This window comes from Bombina bombina, chromosome 8 (assembly GCF_027579735.1).
Source record: "Bombina bombina isolate aBomBom1 chromosome 8, aBomBom1.pri, whole genome shotgun sequence".
Classification (NCBI taxonomy): domain Eukaryota; kingdom Metazoa; phylum Chordata; class Amphibia; order Anura; family Bombinatoridae; genus Bombina; species Bombina bombina.
This window is the reverse complement of record NC_069506.1, coordinates 269025282-269047239: the sequence shown is the minus strand read 5'-3', so window position 1 is coordinate 269047239 and position 21958 is coordinate 269025282. Positions and strand designations below refer to the sequence as shown.

At 38.2% G+C, this 21958-nt stretch overlaps 1 protein-coding gene across 1 annotated transcript in view; it reads right to left on the bottom strand.

Annotated features, from left to right (window-relative positions):
• The window catches only part of BCL9L (BCL9 like), a 188173-nt gene extending 169996 nt beyond the window's left edge, over nucleotides 1-18177 (bottom strand). Inside the window, exon 1 of the mRNA XM_053691308.1 lies at nucleotides 17707-18177. The gene's annotated coding sequence lies outside the window, so the exon portion shown is untranslated. The remainder of the gene's footprint in view (nucleotides 1-17706) is intronic.
• Between the last annotated feature and the right edge of the window lie 3781 nt (nucleotides 18178-21958).

The window sequence follows — 21958 nt, the reverse complement described above, 5'->3', positions numbered from 1 at the left end:
ACAAGCTGAAACGTCAAGACTGGGCCAAGAAATATCTCAAGACTGATTTTTCTAAGGTTTTATGGACTGATGAAATGAGAGTGAGTCTTGATGGGCCAGATGGATGGGCCCGTGGCTGGATTGGTAAAGGGCAGAGAGCTCCAGTCCCACTCAGACGCCAGCAAGGTGGAGGTGGAGTACAGGTTTGGGCTGGTATCATCAAAGATGAGCTTGTGGGGCCTTTTCGGGTTGAGGATGGAGTCAAGCTCAACTCCCAGTCCTACTGCCAGTTTCTGGAAGACACCTTCTTCAAGCAGTGGTACAGGAAGAAGTCTGCATCCTTCAAGAAAAACATGATTTTCATGCAGGACAATGCTCCATCACACGTGTCCAAGTACTCCACAGCGTGGCTGGCAAGAAAGGGTATAAAAGAAGAAAATCTAATGACATGGCCTCCTTGTTCACCTGATCTGAACCCCATTGAGAACCTGTGGTCCATCATCAAATGTGAGATTAACAAGGAGGGAAAACAGTACACCTCTCTGAACAGTGTCTGGGAGGCTGTGGTTGCTGCTGCACGCAATGTTGATGGTGAACAGATCAAAACACTGACAGAATCCATGGATGGCAGGCTTTTGAGTGTCCTTGCAAAGAAAGGTGGCTATATTGGTCACTGATTTGTTTTTGAATGTCAGAAATGTATATTTGTGAATGTTGAGATGTTATATTGGTTTCACTGGTAAAAATAAATAATTGAAATGGGTATATATTTGTTTTTTGTTAAGTTGCCTAATAATTATGCACAGTAATAGTCACCTGCACACACAGATATCCCCCTAAAATAGCTATAACTAAAAACAAACTAAAAACTACTTCCAAAAATATTCAGCTTTGATATTAATGAGTTTTTTGGGTTCATTGAGAACATGGTTGTTGTTCAATAATAAAATTAATCCTCAAAAATACAACTTGCCTAATAGTTCTGCACTCCCTGTACATACACACATATATACACACACACACATACACACAGTGGATATAAAAAGTCTACACACCCCTGTTAAAATGTCAGGTTTCTGTGATGCAAATAAATGAGACAAAGATAAATCATTTCAGAACCTTTTCCACTTTTAATGTGACCTGTACAACTCAATTGAAAAAAAAACTAAAATATTTTAGTTGGAGGTAAACAAAAAAAACTAAAATAATGTGGTTGCATAAGTGTGCACACCCTCTTATAACTGAAGATGTAGCTGTGCTCAGAATTAAAGGGACATGAAACCCAATTTTTTTCTTTCACGATTTAAAAAGAGCATACAATTTTAAACACCTTTCTAATTTACTTCTATTATATAATTTGTTTTATTCTCTTGATATTCTTTGCTGAAAAGCATATCTAGATAGGCTCAGTAGCTGCTGATTGGTTCCTGCACATAGAAGCCTTGTGTGATTGGCTCACCCATGTGGATTGCTTTTTCTTCAACTAAGGATATCTATAAAATGAAGCAAAATAAATAATAGAAGTAAATTGTAATATTGTTTAAATTTGTATTCTCTATCTGAATCATGAAAGAACATTTTTGGGTTTAGAGCCCCTTTAAGCAATAACATTCAAAATCATGTTAAATAGGAGACCTCCCAAAGCATCAGAGGGATCTCATTGTTAAAAAGGTATCAGTCATTTTGGTCAGGTAATATTGTGTTACAATGTTTGTATAGGAGACTACAAATAACTAGTATAGAATTTGTACATGACATACCTGTGTAATTACAGATTCAGTGTGATCGTATTCTTCCCTAATAAAAATTATTTCAACTTAAAAAGGTATCAGTCAGGAGAAGGGCACAAAATTATTTCCAAGGCATTAGATATACCATGGAACACAGTGAAGACAGTCCTCATCAAGTGCAGAAAATATGGCGCAACAGTGACATTACCAAGAACTGGAAAAACATCCAAGCCTGGCTAAATTTTGCAAAAACACATCTGAAGTCTCCCAAAAGCATGTGTGAAAAGGTGTTATGGTCTGATGAAACCAAGGTTGAACTTTTTGGCCATAATTCCAAAAGATATGTTTGGCACAAAAACAACACTGCACATCACCAAAAGAACACCATACCCACAGTGAGCATGGTGGTGGCAGCATCATGCTTTGGGGCTGTTTTTCGTCAGCTGGAACTGGGGCCTTAGTCAAGGTAGAGGGAATTATGAACAGTTCCAAATACCAGTCAATATTGGCATAAAACCTTCAGGCTTCTGCTAGAAAGCTGAACATGAAGAGGAACTTCATCTTTCATTATAACAATGACCCAAAGCATACATCCAAATCAAAAAAAGGAATGGCTTCACCAGAAGAAGATTAAAGTTTTGGAATGGCCCAGCCAGAGCCCAAACCTGAATCCAATAGAAAATCTGTGGGGTGATCTGAAGAGGGCTGTGCACAGGAGATGCCCTCGCAATCTGACAGATTTGGAGTGTTTTTGCAAAGAAGAGTGGGCAAATCTTGCCAAGTCAAGATGTCCCATGCTGATAGACACCTACCCAAAAAGACTGAGTGCTGTAATAAAATCAAAAGATGCTTCAACAAAGTCCTAGTTTACGGGTGTGCGCACTTATGCAACCATATTATTTTAGTTTTTTATTTTTACTTCCCTCCACCTAAAAGATTTCAGTTTGAACATTCCCGGGTCATACTATGGTTGTTGGCTAAACCCGGGCCGTATCCGGGCTGAAGCACCTGAAGAGCTTTGGCCAATCCGAGAGCGACAATAAGGTTGTGCCTCTCCTTCCACCCAATAGAAACGGGAGGTGTGTCAAGATATCTACGGCACTTTCTACAACCCTCCGGAGTACACAAAGACCCGCTAGGCAGCACAGGACGCGTGCAGTTCGAAGAAGGGAGCAGATGTCTATTTGAATGTCCCAGTTAGCAAAGGAAACAGCTCCCTAAGGACTGAACGAAGTAAGCTGTGAGACCTATGTAAGTGACATCCTTTTTTGTATCTACATGCCTGGGTCGTTTATGGTTTATGTTCTATTTGCTGGGTGAAGGAGAGGCTGTTCTATCCCCGCATGAAAAAAAAAAAAAAAAAAAAAAAAAAAAAAAGAGGAAATAGTAACCCTATTTTCAGTTAAATCTGGACACAAGAGCTACTAAAAAAAAAGGGGGCATTTGTGATTTCCCTTTTGAAAAACAACCTTTGGTATATTGTGCCACAGAAACTATTAAGTCTTTTTGTTGCAAACAATATTCAGAATTTCTCTTGTATAATCATTGAAATCCCTATGAATGTTTCCTATTGAAAAGAAAAGAAAAAAAAAGCTGTATTATTGAGAAATTTTTGGAGATATTCGTCAAAGGTTATGTATAACTTGTTCAAAGAAGAAACTTTCTGTTTGGCAGCAAAAATTTTGTCAGTTTGTAAGGGTGGTTATATGCATTCTAAGGCCATATAAATGTTAATGCTTCTCTTCATTATAATATCAACCCTGATTGTTATTTAGATTTAAATAATCTAAATCAGTTAATTAGCTTATTCTAACGAATCATTTAAAATAACCCTTAATTAGGGATAAAGCTGCTATGATAGGGGAAATGGAAGGCTCCAATGCCTGAAGTTTAAATGTGTTTGTAGAATTTACGTCTGACTGGTAAACTTATTAGACATGTGACAGGCTCTTTTCACTATCAAACACTACTAAAATTATGATTCACACTTAGTTTTTATAGTATAATACACACACATACATACATACATACACACACACACACACACACACAGGTGGCCCTCGGTTTACGACGGTTCAATCTGCGCCGTTTCAGAATAACACCCTTTTTTTTGCTATTGAAAAGCATTGACTGCTATTGAAAGCATTAGCACATGCATACATTAAAATAGCCAGTAGGTGGAGCTGTCCGCTTGTGTTGCAGCAAACACATGCAAAGAAAAGCAAGACAGACGTGATCAATGGATCAGCTTTCAAAGGAACAAGATCTAGCAGCCACTTCCCTTAGATGCAGACTCAATGCAGAGACCCGTTTGCAGAAAAAGGCAAGTAAAAAACGTTTTTGTTCATTAAACTTAGTGTGATGATGATACAGTCTGTTGTGTGATTATTTTGTTTATTAAACTTAGATGATGATGATACAGTCTGTGTTTGTGTGAATTTTATTAGGTGCGGTTTAGCAAATGTTTTTGTTCATTAAACTTAGTTTGATGATGATACAATCTATTTTATTAGGTTAATAAGGCTGTTTCACATTTAAAGTCTTCATTTCAAAGCTTTAAAAATAATGTATTAGGCGTTACTTATGTCAATTTTGAGAGGGGCCTGGAACCTAACTCCCTCACTTCCCATTGACTTATATTATAAACTGGGTTTCAATTTACAACCATTCCTTCTGGACTGAGGGATATAATATATATATTTTATATATATATATAAAACACACCAGACAGTTTCACATCCACGATAATATTTTTTTTTTTTCTTTTCTCAGGTTTTTTACCTGACTATGCGCACTAGACTTGTTGTTTTGTACCATCCTTAATGGAAAAATTTATCACTCAGGTGAGATCTGATTCACCTAAAATGCCTGCAAAAGTAAAAGATAAGAAAAATAAAACAATGGATACCAGTACAGATGGTTCAATGGATCCTAATAAAATGTCTATTGATACACAAATGTTGATCTCACAACTAACAGAGGTCTTTTCCCCGCAGTTTGAAGTTATTAAGAAGGAGTTAGGGTCTATATCCTCTGAATTAGTCTCGTTATCTTCTGAAGTAAGGCAGTTTTCTGTTAGATTATCAGAGGCGGAGACTAGAATCTCTGATGTTGAAGATATAACCCATACACATGAAGATTTAATACAGAAACAAGAAGCCAAAATTAAAAATATGCAGATACGCCTGGAGGATCTTGAGGATCGCTCTAGGCGTAATAATATTAGGTTAGTTGGCCTTCCAAAAGTACCAGAATATGAGGATTTAATCAAATTTACTTCAATCACACTACCTCAAGCATTAGGGATGCCCTCTCAGTTGTTACCACTCGCAATAGAGCGAGCTCATAGGTTGGGCCCCAAGAAATCTCTCTCGGACGGAGTCTCAAAAAATAGAATTTGTTTATTTAAAAACTTTTAAAATTCCAAGACAAAATTGAACTATTGAAATAGTTGAAAAAAAAATGATCCTCCCATCTTTGGGAAGAGCAGGATTTCATTATTTCAAGACTTTTCTTTTGAGACTTCCTCTAAGAAAAAATTAATGGCCCCCTATTGTACGCAATTGATAAACAAAGGGCTAAAAGCTTGCCTGGTGTATGCGGCACGTATAATTGTAGAAGATAGGGGTGTTAAATATGTTTTTGACAAGGCTTCAGAAGTTAAAAAGTATATAGAGACTGGATAATTTTTTAGAAGTATATAAAGGAAAAAGCTAGCGGTGTACCGAGTCCTCAATTTCTGAATAGTAGGAAGTATAGGTTAGACAGTGTTAGTGAAGTTGATTTTTTTGTTTTTATGCATTTGTCTCCCCTACCCTTTTTTTTTTTTCCCGCTCCCTCCTCCTCTCCTCCACCGACCATCGCGCCATTGGTGTTCTCCACTGGCTTCCCTCTGGGCAGCGCTATGTTGGCTTATAATGATAGATGGGTGAAGGAATTAAAGTACAAGCATGGAATGTAGGGGGGATAACTTCCCCCCGTTAAGCGTAAATTAGTTATCAAAACGCTAGCATCTCAGCAACCAGATGTGGTTCTCTTCACCTTAATGAGCAAGAAGCAGCAAAGTTGAAGATAAAATGGGTGGGGGAGGTCATCTCCACTACCGGGTCATTTAGAAAATGTGGGTTAGATATTCTCTTACATAAAAAGAGTTAGACTATAAGATAATTAAAGTAGAAATAGACACCGCAGCTAGATATATTCTCCTCCAGATCCAACTAAAAAATATGAAATTGGTGATATGTAATGTTTATGCCCCAAATGAGTTTTCTAGCGAATTTTGGGAAAAAATGAAATCGAAGTTATATTCTTTTACCTCTGAGAACTTGATACTAGGGGGGGGGGGGGGGATTTTAATGCAACTCTCTGTCCAGTATTAGACAGATTGTCAAAAAAAAAATGGACCAGGTCATAATAGAAATGCTAAATTTTTAAGACAATTTTGTACAAGGTTAAAATTAGTGGATGTATGGCGGTTTAAAAATACTGATGTAATTGCTTTTTCTTGTGAGTCTAAAGCCCACCGAACCTTTTCCAGAATAGACTTTTTTTTTTTTAATTTCGGAAACATTATTGTTGCAGGAACTAGAGACTGGGATAGGGGATATATGCGTTTCAGACCACGCCATTATCTCATTAGCACTTCCCTCAGTTAATAAGGAAAGGAGTAAAATACCTGGATTTGTCTTTCCACGTTATCTATATACCAACTCTAAATTTGTTAATTTTTTAAAGACATCGTGGAAGCAGTATTATAATGAGAATTTAAAATTATCTCAATAAACCAGAAATCTTCTGGGAAGCTTTTAAAACAGTTTTGCGGGGAGAGATCCAATCCTATGTTAGTATAAGAAAGAAAAAGAGTAGAGCACGAGAAACTCAAATTTTAAACCAAGTTAGGAATGCTTATAGAAAATTCTGCGCAGACCCTGTAGTGGGTAACTGGGAAAAGTATAGAGATAATAAAAAGGAAAGAGATCTTTTTTTAAAACAAAAAATCAGTAGAGGAAGGAATCTTCATTTTAGAGGCGGGCATGGTTGCTCTGCTAAATATTTGGCTAGACTGACTAAAGCGAGAAAAAAGAAAAAAAAAAAATCTTATCCTTGCTATCCACACAGATAAAGGTAGATGTACCGAGACCAGGGAAATTGTAGAAACTTTCCATACTTATTATCAACAGCTTCATTCCAGAATTGAAGTAAACAACGTTAAACAAGATGTGTTTTGGAATATGATAAAGGTACCCAAATTATCTTGTGAGGATTTAATAGTAATTAATGCGCCGATCTCTACGGAAGAAATTAGTAAAGCAATAGATAATTTAAAGATGAACAAAGCAGCGGGACCGGATGGATTCCCTGCCGAGTTCTACAGATGTCTTGGTGAAGATATACTTTTGATATTAGAAAAACTTTTTAATTTTTATTATGGTACACAGAATTCTATTTCTAGTTATTTCTCTGCGGCGAATATTTCTCTTATTTTAAAGAAAGATAAAAATGCGGAAGACCCAGCTTCATACAGACCAATCTCAGTTTTGAATATTGACTACAAGATATTAATGACCATTATCGCATCGAGATTGTCCACTTGTTTTCATAAAATTATCCATCCAGACCAAACGGGATTTATTGTAGCTAGAAACCCAACAAAAAATATTTGTAAATTGATTAATTTTTTGGATTATACCTGGAACGTAGATCGGGGTAAGAAGAAGCTTTTATGTCAGGATACTGCTATCCTCTCCCTAGATGCTGTAAAAGCATTCGATTCTATTGTATGGGAGTATCTATTTCGGGCATTAGAGCAGTTTGTACAATTTATTCACAGATTATACCATAACCCTATATCTTTTATATTGATCAACGGGACCCTATCTCCTAAAATAGTATTACAGAGAGGCACCAGACAAGGGTGCCCCCTATCTCCATTACTTTTTAATATTGCTTTGGAACCCCTAGCAATACGATTCAGAGAGGTTCTAGTAGGAGTCCCGGTTGGTACACAGTTTCTTAAAACGTTGTTATATGCAGACGATATCCTACTAATTTTGGTTAATGTACAGGACTATACCGGTGGTGTTACAAACTTTGAAATTATTTAGTTCCTTTTCTGGGTATAGGATAAATCTAGAAAAGAGTGAATTAATGTGTGTAAATAATACGCAGATAGCAGTACCTAATATGCCATTTAATCATGTTGACGCTATTAAATACTTAGGTCTAGTTTTGCATCAAAATCCTAGTTGTTGGTATAGAGATAATTATGGGCCTCTATTTAAAAAAATTAGATCAGACTTACAACTCTGGGCAGCGTTTCCTCTTTCCTTGACAGCACGGGTCAATCTAATTAAATCTATTATCTTCCCTCGCTTGCTTTACCCACTGCAGAATCTTCCTTTATTCATATTTAACAAGGATTTGGAATTAGTGCATTATTTTCCAAATTAATTTGGAATAATAAAAAGCCTCGAATTTCTCTGGGAAAATGAATGCAGAATACAGGAGTAGCAGGGTTAGCCTTGCCCAATCTTAAACTTTATAACCTGGCTTCCATGGTTAAAATAGCGATAGATTGGCTCTCTGGATCCAACATAGTATCATCAGAAGAGATGGAAACTTTTTTAATTGCCCCAATCTCTTTAAAAGCTATACTACATTCTCAAGTACAGAAATTGCCGCAAAATGTTAGTTGTCTTATTTCTATTAAAAATATTGTTCACGCGTGGCAAAAATTCTGTATAATTCTGGATTTGGATTATTCTTGTTCTGAATTTTTACCTATTTTAGGTAATCCTAGTTTCCTGCCAGGGATATATCAAAAAGTATTCAAGGATTGGGTTGAAAAAGGGCTACAATATGTAAAACAATTATTGGATGAAATTTATCAAATGGTATCAGCAGAGGCTATCTTTAGTAAATATGGAATACCCAGGTCTAGTTTATTTGCATATTTTCAAATCCGTCACTTCATTTCAGCACAGAAGTGGCATGTCCCGGATATAATGGCCTGGTCGGATATCAAGCTCTGTATACAAAAATTTACAACAGGGAACTCGTCGATCTCCCTGATGTATGATATTATGCTGAATAAACGGAGTCTGCTTATTAGAGATAATTTATGTAAATCTTGGTCTGCAATAATTCCTTCAGTAGATCAGGAAATAATTAACCAGAGCTCTGATTCTATGAAAAATGTAAAGTACCGGTATCCTGGAATGAATCACATATTAAATTGATTAATCATTTTTACCTTTCACCTTGGAAAATAACTAAGTTTCATTCCTCGGTGGTTAATTTGTGTCCGCGATGTGCACATGGCAGGGCAGATACACTTCATATGTTTTGGACATGCCCTAAAGTTAGACAACTTTGGCTGAGAATTATCTACTGGTTTAACAAGTTATACAAAGTTACAATAGCTTTATCTGCGCAGGATATCATCTTCCTTTTCCCGTCTAAAGATGTACTCAATATTAATACTATAAATAGTTTAAACACAATTATATTAGCAGTTAGATACTGTATACTTAAAAATTGGAAAGCCAGGCATTTACCAGGGCTATCAATAGTCTTTAAAACAATCCAAGACCAAATTGTGTTTGAATCATATCACCTCTACGATGTCGCAGAGAAAAAAATTAGGAAGTTTTTGTGGAGATGGTCTCCGGTTATTTTATCCTACTCAAGTGCTCTACAAAAATTGATTCTTGCTCCCTTTTTGTCATCAGTGAGCTTCGCAGAGTTGACTTTATTAAACGTCTTTCCACATAGCTGGATTGAGCAGCCTGGAGGGAAGCGTCGGGGGGGGGGGGGATAGCCGTGGTGAAGGCAGGGGGGTGGGGAGTTTGGAGGAGAGGAAATTATCCCGTTTGGGGGTTTTTTTATTATTATTTTAGCCCGGCAGGTGGCGCAGCTTGATTGTAATCTTCTTTAAAGTATAAAAGTTTCATTATGAGAGCTGTGACTCTCATTTCTCTATGTTGGAAGCTGCGTCTTCATGAATATTTAAATGTATGATCGCATTCCCAATTTGTTAATGTTTTTCTTTCTTTATTGTGTTTGTTATAAAAAAACAAATAAAAGTAAAAAAAAAAATATATATATATATACACTCTATCTCACAAAAGTAAGTACACCCCTCACATTTTTGAAAATATTTTATTATATCTTTTCATGTGACAACACTGAAGAAATGACACTTTGCTACAATGTAAAGTAGTGATTGTACAGTCTGTATAACAGTGTAAATTTGCTGTCCCCTCAAAATAACTCAACACACAGCCATTAATGTCTAAACTGTTGGGAACAAAAGTGAGTACCCCTAAGTGGAAATGTCCAAATTGGGCCCAAAGTTTCAATTTTTTGTGTGGCCACCATTATTTTCCAGCACTGCCTTAAAGGGGCAGTAAACTTACAAACTAATGTTATTACACATAGTGCAGACATTGGCTTACCGGCAGATGTATACATTAAAGTATTGCAGAAATATTTTATGTAAAAGTTTATTTTAGCATAACACCGCTCCTTGCTCTGAGCGGGTCTGGATTTTACACAGCGCATCAACACAGTCTAGTCACGGTGTGCCCGGTCGTGCCATTAAAATTAATGTACCTCCCTCCCACTACTAGACCAGAGCGGGAGCGAGCTACAATTATTTTAATGTGGCGACCAGGCACTTTGTGACTAGACAGTGTTGACGAGAAGCGCTGTGTAAAAACCAGACCCGCTCAGTAGAGCAAGGAGGGTCGTTCTGGTAAAATAAACTTTTACATAAAATATTTCTGCAATACTTTAATGTATACATCTGCCGGTAAGCTAATGTTATATAATTCTGCACTATGTGCAGAATTAGATACAATTAGTTTGTAAGTTTAGTGCCCATGTAACCCTCTTGGGCATGGAGTTCACCAAAACTTCACAGGTTGCCACTGGAGTCCTCTTCCACTCCTCCATGACGACATCACGGAGCTGGTGGATGTTAGAGACCTTGCGCTCCCCCACCTTCCGTTTGAGGATGCCCCACAGATGCTCAATAGGGTTTAGGTCTGGAGACATGTTTGGCCAGTCCATCACCTTTACCCTCAGCTTCTTTAGCAAGGCAGTGGTCATCTTGGAGGTGTGTTTGGGGTCGTTATGTTGGAATACTGCCCTGCGGCCCAGTCTCCGGAAGGAGGGGGATCATGCTCTGCATCAGTATGTCACAGTGCATGTTGGCATTCATGGTTCCCTCAATGAACTGTAGCTCCCCAGTGCCAGCAGCACTTATGCAGGCCCAGACCATGACACTCCCACCACCATGCTTGACTGTAGGCAAGACACACTTGTCTTAGTACTCCTCACAGGCTTGACACCACCTGAACCAAATAAGGTTATCTTGCCCTCATCCAGTAATCCATTTCCTTAGTCTGCTTGTCTTCTGCAAACTGTTTGCAGGCTTTCTTGTGCATTATCTTTAGAAGAGGCTTCCATCTGGGATGACAGCCATGCAGACCAATTTGATGCAGTGTGAGGCGTATGGTCTGAGCACTAACAGGCTGACCCCCTACCCCTTCAACCTCTGCAGCAATGCTGGCAGCACTCAAACGTCTTTTTCCCAAAGACAACCTCTGGATATGACGCCGAGCATGTGCACTCAACTTTTTTGGTGAACCATGGCAAGGCCCGTTTTGGGTGGAACCTGTCCTGTGAAACCGCTGTATGGTCTTGCCCACCGTGCAGCAGCTCAGTTTCAGGGTCTTGGCAATCTTCTTATAGCCTAGGCCATCTTTATGTAGAGCTACAATTCTTTTTTTCAGATCCTCAGAGAGTTCTTTGCCATGAGGTGACATGTTGAACTTCCAGTGACCAGTATGAGAGCGATAACATCAAATTTAACACACCTGCTCCCCATTCACACCTAAGACATTGTAACAGTAACGAGTCACATGATACCGGGAGGGAAAATGGTAAATGGGCCCAATTTGGACATTTCCACTTAGGGGTGTACTCACCTTTGTTGCCAACGGTTTAAACATTAATGGCTGTGTGTTGAGTTATTTTGACGGGACAGCAAATTTACACCGATATACAGGCTGTACACTCACTACTTTACATTGTAGCAAAGTGTCATTTCTTCAGTGTTGTCACATGAAAAGATATAATAAAATATTTACAAAAATGTGAGGGGTGTACTCACTTTTGGGAGATATGTAATTATATATATATATATATATATATATATATATATATATATATATATATATATATAATATTTTACATACATATAATTTTACATACATGAACTAGTGCTGTCTAGCTGTGAAAAACTGTCAAAATGCACTGAAATAAGGAGGTGGCCTTCAAGGGTATAGAAATTATCTTATAAGCCTACCTAGATTTAGCTTTAAACAAAGAATACCAAGAGAACAAAGCAAATTTGATTATAAACATAAACTGGAAAGTTGTTTAAAATTGCATGCCCTATCTGAATCATGAAAGTTTAATTTTGACTAGAATGTCCCTTTAAGTATATGACTAAAGGAAAGCTGTGCTAACATAGCCAGCAGAAGAAATTACACTCCCAGTGTGGGTGATAAGCAATAACATGTTAATTTTCTCTAAGTATTGGGCTATAGTATACAAACAGAGATAACATAAAGAAGCATGTGTGTGTATAGAAAGTGATAAAATAAGTAAATCTTATTTCCCTGCAAAGTCAACCCAATTTAATGGGCTGTGGTTTAAAAGGGAAAAAATATATACAAAAATAAAGCTAAAGATGCAATTCCTCATACATTTTATAATCGGCAGCTGGTATAACAAGTCATTGGAAACAGTTTAATAGAAAATTATTTTATAGTAGTACATTGTGCCCAAGAATGACTGTAAGGACATAAAAATCACTTTACACAAATCTAATTCTGGACCATTCTGTCACTAAACAGCATTCAGTCTGGGCTAAATGGCCTTAACTGTTTGTTGCCCCTGAGTAAGACAGGTGATTGTAGCTAAAGTTATTTTAGTGAAATTTAAAAAAGAATAAAATCTTTTAGCCACTGGAGTGTCTCAAATGAAAGGGACTTATTTGCACTGTTGTCAATGTAAGGGTAGATGTATTCTAGTCTGTAACATGTATCTGGTTTAGAAAAAAAAAAAAATTAGAAGGCTGTGCTCAAGCAACAGAAAACGGTGACCTTGAGTTAAAGGGACAGTCAACAATAGAATTTTTATTGTTTTAAAAGATAGATAATCCCTTTATTACTCATTCCCTAGTTTTGCATAACCAACACAGTTATATTAATGTACTTTTTACCTTTGTGATTACCTTGTATCTAGGAACCTTCTTCCAGCCCCCTGATCACATGACTGACTGTTTATTATCTATTGTCTTAAATTTAGCATTGTATTGTGCTAAATCTTAAAGGGACACTGAACTCAAATTTTTTCTTTTGTAATTCAGAAAGAGCATGCAATTTTTTAGCAACTTTCTAATTTACTCCTATTATCAATTTTTCTTTGTTCTCTTGCTATCATTATTTGAAAAAGAAGGCATCTAAGCTTTTTTTTGGTTTCAGTACTCTGGACAGCACTTTTTTATTGGTGGATGAATTTATCCACCAACCAGCAAGGACAACCCAGGTTGTTCACCAAAAATGGGCCGGCATCTAAACTTACATTCTTGCATTTCAAATAAAGATACCAAGAGAATGAAGAAAATTTGATAATAGGAGTAAATTAGAAAGTTGCTTAAAATTTCATGCTCAATCTGAATCACGAAATTACATTTTTGGGTACAGTGTCCCTTTAAATAACTTTCTGTGCCTGAACACAGTGTTATCTGTATAGCCCACGTGTACTTTCTGTCTCTTTGTGTTGAAAAGAGATTTAAAAAGCATGTGATAAGAGGCAGCCCTCAAAGGCTTAGAAATTAGCATATGAGCCTACCTATGTTTAGTTTAAACTAAGAATTCCAAGAGAAAAAAGCAAATTTGATGATAAAAGTAAATTGGAAAGTCGATTAAAATTAAAAGTCCTATCTGAATAATGAAAGTTTAATTTATACTTGACTGTCCCTTTAAGAGGCTGAAAATTGAGAAAAAGAAAAGAAAAAAAAAAAAGACAGAAGATGTCTACTTTGGGGAGAAGATGAAGAACCTTGGCTTTTATGAACACTAAAAGTTATTATGGATTACATTGGAATGAGGATTCTGGATAAGCAAATACATTGTAGTTCAGGTTTCCATGAATGTGGGGATACTTACAGAGGGGGTTTATATGGTGTTACCTTCAGTGTTGTGCTCCCATAGTAGGGTCTCTTGTGGCCGAGGTTGAATTATGTACTGTTTTTACTTAGGGAGAATGAGGCATCTATAGGTAATGCAAGTATGATGGGAGAGTAAGGGTCAGTGGGGGGGGGGATATAATGATGCCCGACACCTTATATTTGTATAAGGGTGTATGTTGGGGGGTCAGTAGATTACCCAGATATATATTGTGGGTAGATGTGACGATGAATGTGAAGTCTTGACAAAACATATATATCCCCATGGATAGATGAAGCTATTAGAGGAATTATAAGCAGAGTTAATATGCAACAATAGGAAGATTTAGAAGGAGTACGGGTGTCAAAGGTTTACAAAGTGCAAATGGATGAGATACAGTTAAAGTGAAGGTAAACTTTGTGAATGAAAGCCCGTTTTTTAAAAAAAATATTATTAAATACAGGGTAACTTTCATTCATCAAAGTTTACAAAGCAGCCGTTTGGTTAAAAAAAAATATATATATCCCCATCTCTCTCTCCATCTCTCTATATCCTTTTTTTTCACAACTAGAGCAGCTTCCCCTACCTAGAGATCCTCTATTCACACGTCAGCAATGACTAATCCAGCTTCCTCCAATCACAACTTTCCCCCCAGGGTAGTCAATGCATAAGGCCATGCTGTGATTGGAGGAAGCAGGACTAGTCATTGCTGACGTGTGAATAGAGAATCTCTAGGTGGGGGAAGCTGCTCTAGCAGTGGGAAAAAAAAAAAAAAGTAATATATATATATATATATATATAATTTATTTATTTTTTTTAACAAAAACGGCTGCTTTGTAAACTTTGATGAATGCAAGTGCCCCTGTTTTTAATAGTATTTAAAAAAAATGGGCTTTCATTCACCCAAGTTTACCTTCACTTTAAAGGCTATATGATACAATAAAAAGGAGTTATTGGAAGAATTACAGGAAACAAAATGAGAAGTTGTAAGGAGACAGTACACAGGGGACTACATGGTGCAATATGGGGAGTTATAAGTAAGGTTTGTATGCAAGAGTATTTATTAAGAGGGCTATATGAAGCAATAGAAGTTGTAAGAAATGGTACTATTGAGACAACTTGATGGCACATGGCCACATAGGAACTATGGTTCAGAGACTGGTTTTAACACACCTAAGATACAAAACACTAATGCACTGGCACATCTGGTATAGTAACACATTTGACAGAGCTGAAACAGTTTCATTCAGACATTTAGGATAAAACTGAAATATAACCACAGTGGTGATAAAGATAACTTTTGGGAAAACAGAGGGACAAAGACTCAGAAATAAGTGATAGTTACTGACATAGCTGGAATACAATAAGACGGAAACAGCTCAAGAAGTAACAAACCTTATTACACGCAACAGGACGGTAGCACTGACATGAAATTACATTAATCTGAGAAAACTGGGGAGGTGACGTTAATATATTAATGACACACCACTAGGCAGCAGGACACACTAGTGTCATCCTAAAATCTGACACGGATGGATTATGCACACCAACTAAACTGGGGTACAAATGACATAGTAACAGACTGTGGGTTAGTGACAGTGACACAACTGGGTTAACCCTGTATTGTGATAGTGATACCAATACACCTACTACATTGCTGGAATGATGACACTTACATACCAGGGGTACAACTGACATAGTGACACAGACACAATTAGGACACAAACATAATAGCACCACAGATACTGCTGGGAACGTGACACTGACATAACTGGGGATACTGCCACTACTGGGATAGTTACACTAACCTACCTGGGATAGTGAGCATGTCACACTTGGTATTGTATAGCAGTGACACGACCAAACCTGTGCCATGTTCTCTGTAGTCATATGGTGTTGTCTTGTCATTAGGGGTGATGTTGTGTAGAGGTGCAGCATAAGACAAAGTTGTGGGTCAGTTTGCTGCTTCACCAACCCAAAGTCTGACACTAATAAGCTAATGATATGGACATATGTGAAATAGTGTCAGCCTCCTAAATTAATTTGTACGCGTCTCCAGCTTAACCAGCCTCACCAGTTCCTATAATATTCTACACAACTGATTCACTAAACATAAGCATACAAACTGGTTAAAATGGAGACTAATTAGTGAATTCTGCCCACTCTCATGGGTTACACTGCCCACTGACATCTCTACAGCACAAATGGAACAGTGGCACTAGCACACCTAGGGCACAAACTTGACTAAGACACTGCAGCTGTTGAGATAGTGACCCTGACTATACTAAGATGCTGACAGAGTCAGATTTACTGATAATCTTTCAAGTGTCTAACAGTTACTTTATTATACTATGGAGAGCAGTAAAACTCTCATATTATCTCTCTGTTCTTAGAGAGGCTCTTAGTGAATCGTCCTTACTGTCACACATGCTGCATTGGGGTGCATTTTGTACACCAATACCATTATATCGGCGACAGTAAATGTGACAAATTTATGATATGACCGGATAGTGACAGTGTCACTGCTGGGTAAAGAACACTATACACCTTGTGCAGTGTCAATGCTGGGTAAGGGACACTATGCATCTGGGACCGTGATACAACTGGTTAAGCTGCACTATGCACCTGGTACAGAGACATATCTGGGTAAGGGACACAACACAACTGAAGTAGTGATACTAACACAACTATATAAGCAGCACTATACACCTAGTGAACTGCCACTGCTGAGCAAGGAGCACTAAAAACCTGGTGCTGTGACACTAATATGCTTAGTAAGTGGCACTACAAACCTGTGTTAGTAACACAACTGCATACGGGTCACTATACTCCTGGTGCACTGACGTTCATGTGTAAGGGGCAATATACACCTGGCACAATGAAACATTACACACCTAGTGCACTGACTGCTGGGAAAGGAGCATTATACACCGGGTGCAGTGACACTAATACAGCTGAGTAAGGGGCACTATACAACTGGTGCACTGACTCTTACGTGTAAGGGGCAATATAGACCTGGCACAATGACACAGCAGGGTATAAGGCACTACAACTGGTGCACTGACACTGCTGGGTAAGTGGCACTATACACTTGGTGCAGGGACACTAATGCAGCATTACAGCTGAGTAAGCGGACCTATAACCTGGCACAGTGACAAATGATGTGTATAGGCCACCATACACCTAGTGCAGTGACACTAATATAAAAAAGTAAGGGGCACTATAACCTAGCACAGTGACACTGATGTGTATAGGGCACCAAACACCTAGTGCAGTGACACTAATACAGCAAAGTAATGGGCACTATAACCTAGCACAGTAACACTACTGTGTATGGGGCACTATACACCTAGTGCAGAGGCACTGCTGGGTATGGGGGCACTGTACAACTGGTGCACTGACTCTAACGTGTAAGGGGCAATATAGACATGGCACAGTGACACTGCTGTGTATAGGTCACCATACACCTGGTGATTGGCACTGCTGGGTATGGGGCACTATACACTGGGGCACTGACACTCGTGTGTAAGGAGCACTATACACTTGGCACAGTAACACTGCCGTGTATGGGACACTATAAGTCTGGTAAACTAACACTATATAAATTATTTATCGCATAGTGACAGTGATATTCCTGTAACTGGCGTGCTTGCTTTGTGTAGTCGAATGGTGTTGTTGTCATTATATGTGACGCTGTGATATATGGTGCCGCGTAACCAGCGAGTTGCTGGTCAGTATGTTGCTCCCCTCCTTACCTTCCTCAGGATTGTCCTGCTTTGGCCATAGTGTCTCGATGTCCCCGACCTTTCTCCTCTTCTGAGTGCGGCCGCCCTCCAGACACCAGCCTCGCTCATCCTTCCCCCTCCGCCGACCAGGGCTGGAGAGGCCCCAAGTGTCACCCTGAGTCCTACTGTACTTGTGAGGCTGCGGCCTATGTGTACGATCAAATCCTCGGCGATTACCGTAGCTTATGCTTGCTCTGAGCTCCCGCCACAAGAAATATTTGGGGATCCTCCGGTCGCTGTCACAGTCATAAGAGCCTCCCCCTCAATGTGCTTCCTGGTCACCCACCTACCCACTCTGGCCTACGCAAGGTGCTGCCTAGAGTAGTCAGCCCGGCTGCACACCTGAGATAAAGAGGGACTCGGCGAAATAGGGGGTGGGGTGAGAAATTAGATATAATCAGGGGTGCAGATAGATAATATCATAACATGAAGTAACATGTACGGCAGACAGATAGAAGGTATGGGAAGAAAGAAAAATGGAGGACTTAGATTACAAAACCGAAGAATAATAAGGGTACAAAGGGCCCACACGGCTACATTTGTGGTGTTTCTAGTTCGCAGCACTCTACAGCCCTGTGTATCATTATCTATGATCTATCAGAAGTATTATGCAGACCTGTGTATCCATAATCCGAAGCATTATACTGCCCTGTGTGCCCATTATCTTCAATTATATTATATAGCCAGCTTATTATCAGCAGCATTATGCAACCCTGTGTCCATTATCATAAGTATTATATATCCCTATGTGCTTATTATCAGCAGCATTATACTGCCCTGTGTCCATTATCATAAGTATTATATATTCATATGTGCTTATTATCAGCAGCATTATACTACCCTGTGTCCATTATCATAAGTATTATATAGCCCTGTGTGCTTATTATCAGCAGCATTATACTACCCTGTATCCATTATCATAAGTATTATATAGCCCTGTGTGCTTATTATCAGCAGCATTATACTACCCTGTATCCATTATCATAAGTATTATATATCCTATGTGCTTATTATCAGCAGCAGTATACTGCCTTGTGTCCATTATCATAAGTATTATATAGCCTTGTGCTTATTATCAGCAGCATTATACTGCCCTGTGTGCCCATTATCATTAGTATTATATATCCCTATGTGCTTATTATCAGCAGCATTATACTGCCCTGTTGTGCCCATTATCATAAGTATTATATAGCTCTGTGTGCTTATTATCAGCAGCAGTATGCAGCCCTGTGTTCCCAATATCATAAGTATTATATCCCTGTGTGCTTATTATCAGCAGCATTATACTGCCCTGTGTGCCCATTATCATAAGTATTATATAGCCCTGTGTGCTTATTATCAGCAGCATTATACTGCCCTGTCTGCCCATTATCATCATAAGTATTATATAGCCCTGTGTGCTTATTATCAGCAGCATTATACTACCCTGTGCCCATTATCATAAGTATTATATAGCCGTGTGCTTATTATCAGCAGCAGTATGCAGCCCTGTGTGCCCATTATCATAAGTATTATATAGCTGTGTGCTTATTATCAGCAGCATTATACTGCCCTGTGTGCCCATTATCATAAGTATTATATAGCCCTGTGTGCTTATTATCAGCAGCATTATACTGCCCTGTGTGCCCATTATCATCATAAGTATTATATAGCCCTGTGTGCTTATTATCAGCAGCATTATACTGCCCTGTGTGCTCATTATCATAAGTATTATACAGCCCTGTGTGCTTATTATCAGCAGCATTATACTGCCCTGTGTGCCCATTATCATCATAAGTATTATATAGCCCTGTGTGCTTATTATCAGCAGCATTATACTGTCCTGTGTGTCCATTATCATAAGTATTATATAGCTGTGTGCTTATCAGCAGCATTATACAGCCCTGTGTGCCCATTATCATAAGTATTATATAGCCCTGTGTGCCCATTATCATAAGTATTATATAGCCGTGTGCTTATTATCAGCAGCATTATACTGCCCTGTGTGCCCATTATCATAAGTATTATATAGCCCTGTGTGCTTATTATCAGCAGCATTATACTGCCCTGTGTGCCCATTATCATAAGTATTATATAGCCCTGTGTGCTTATTATCAGCAGCATTAAACTACCCTGTGCCCATTATCATAAGTATTATATAGCCGTGTGCTTATTATCAGCAGAATTATACTACCCTGTGTCCATTATCATAAGTATTATATAGCCCTGTGTGCTTATTATCAGCAGCAGTATGCAGCCCTGTGTTTCCATTATCATAAGTATTATATAGCCCTGTGTGCTTATTATCAGCAGCATTATACTGCCCTGTGTCCTTTATCATAAGTATCATATAGCCTTGTGTGCTTATTATCAGCAGCAGTATACTGCCCTGTGTGCTTATCATAAGTATTATATAGCCCTGTGTGCTTATCATAAGTATTATATAGCCCTGTGTGCTTATTATCAACAGCATTATACTGCCCTGTGTCCATTATCATAAGTATTATATATCCCTATGTGCTTATTATCAGCAGCATTATACTGCCCTCTGTCCATTATCATAAGTATTATATAGCTGTGTGCTTATTATCAGCAGCATTATACTGCCCTGTGTGTCCATTATCATAAGTATTATATAGCCCTGTGTGCTTAGTATCAGCAGCATTATGCAGCCCTCTGTCCATTATCATAAGTATTATATAGCCCTGTGTGCTTATTATCAGCAGCATTATACTGCCCTGTGTCCATTATCATAAGTATTATATAGCCCTGTGTGCTTATTATCAGCAGCATTATGCAGCCCTGGGTGCCCATTATCATAAGTATTATATAGCCCTGTGTGCTTATTATCAGCAGCAGCATTATACTGCCCTGGGTGCCCATTATCATAAGTATTATATAGCCCTGCATGCTTATTATCAGCAGCATTATACTGCCCAGTGTGCCGATTATCATAAGTATTATATAGCCCTGTCTGCTTTTTATCAGCAGCATTATGCAACCCTGTATGCCCATTATCATAAGTATTATATAGCCTTGTGCTTATTATCAGCAGCATTATACTGCCCTGTGTGCCCATTATGATAAGTATTATATAGCCTTGTGCTTATTATCAGCAGCATTACGCAGCCCTGTGTGCCCATTATCATATGTATTATATAGCCCTGAGTGCTTATTAGCAGCAGCATTACGCAGCCCTGTGTGCCCATTATCAAAAGTATTATGTAGCCCTGTGTGCTTATCAGCAGCTTTAAGGAGCCCTGTGTGCCCATTGTTAGAAGTAGCATACACCCCTGTGTGCCCATTATCACATGCATTATATAGCCCAGTGTGCCCATTATTAGTATGTACCCGTGTGTGCCTGTTATCAGAAGCATTACATAACCCTGTGTGCCCATTATCAGAAGTTTTATGCATTCCTGTGTGCCTATTATCAAAAGCTTTATACACCCTTGTTTGCCTATTATAAGAAGCATTATATAACCCTCTGTGAACGTTATTAATCAAAATAACAAGAGTATGGCAGTAAACAGGAATAAAAGGATCCAAAAGAGAATGCTAGGGCGGCTCAGTAAAACCCATATCATTTATTTACTTAAAAGACTGTTATAACACACAAAAATGAAAAAAGCAGTTAGGGCTAACAACACAATAAAAACAAAAAGCTGTCACATCCCTAGCCAAAGGACGCGTTTTGGGTTTCCCCGTACTCAAAAACAGGAATACCTTTTTTATTGGACTAACATAACATAATAAAAGACGAGCTTTCAAGATTTATTTTTTCCTCTGGTCTGAAGCAATACTGATCAATATGATAGCATTTGTTCAATGATATCTGGAAAAAGGGGGCTAGGGACAAAGGGCATGAGGTGAGAGAGATCACTGAGAATTCTCAATGTCGTAAAATAAAACAACAACAGTCTAGTGCAGAAAAATGCTGGAGATGGGGTATTGGCAGTGAAAGGGCTGGATAACATTAAAACAGAGAATTTCATGCTGATATACTGTATGCACATAACATATTCATAACTATGTGCATAATTATATAACATTATTTGTATGTTTACTGTCCCTTTAAGATACAAACAGAAAACACAGGAAATATGTACACAAAATATAAAAAACACAATTTTCAGAACAAAATGTCTCCTTCAGGCAAAAGTCAGTATTTATTGTGACCTCCCTTGGTATTAAACACATCTTGAACTCTTTTGGGGAGACTGTCCTGAAGTTTTCTTAAGTT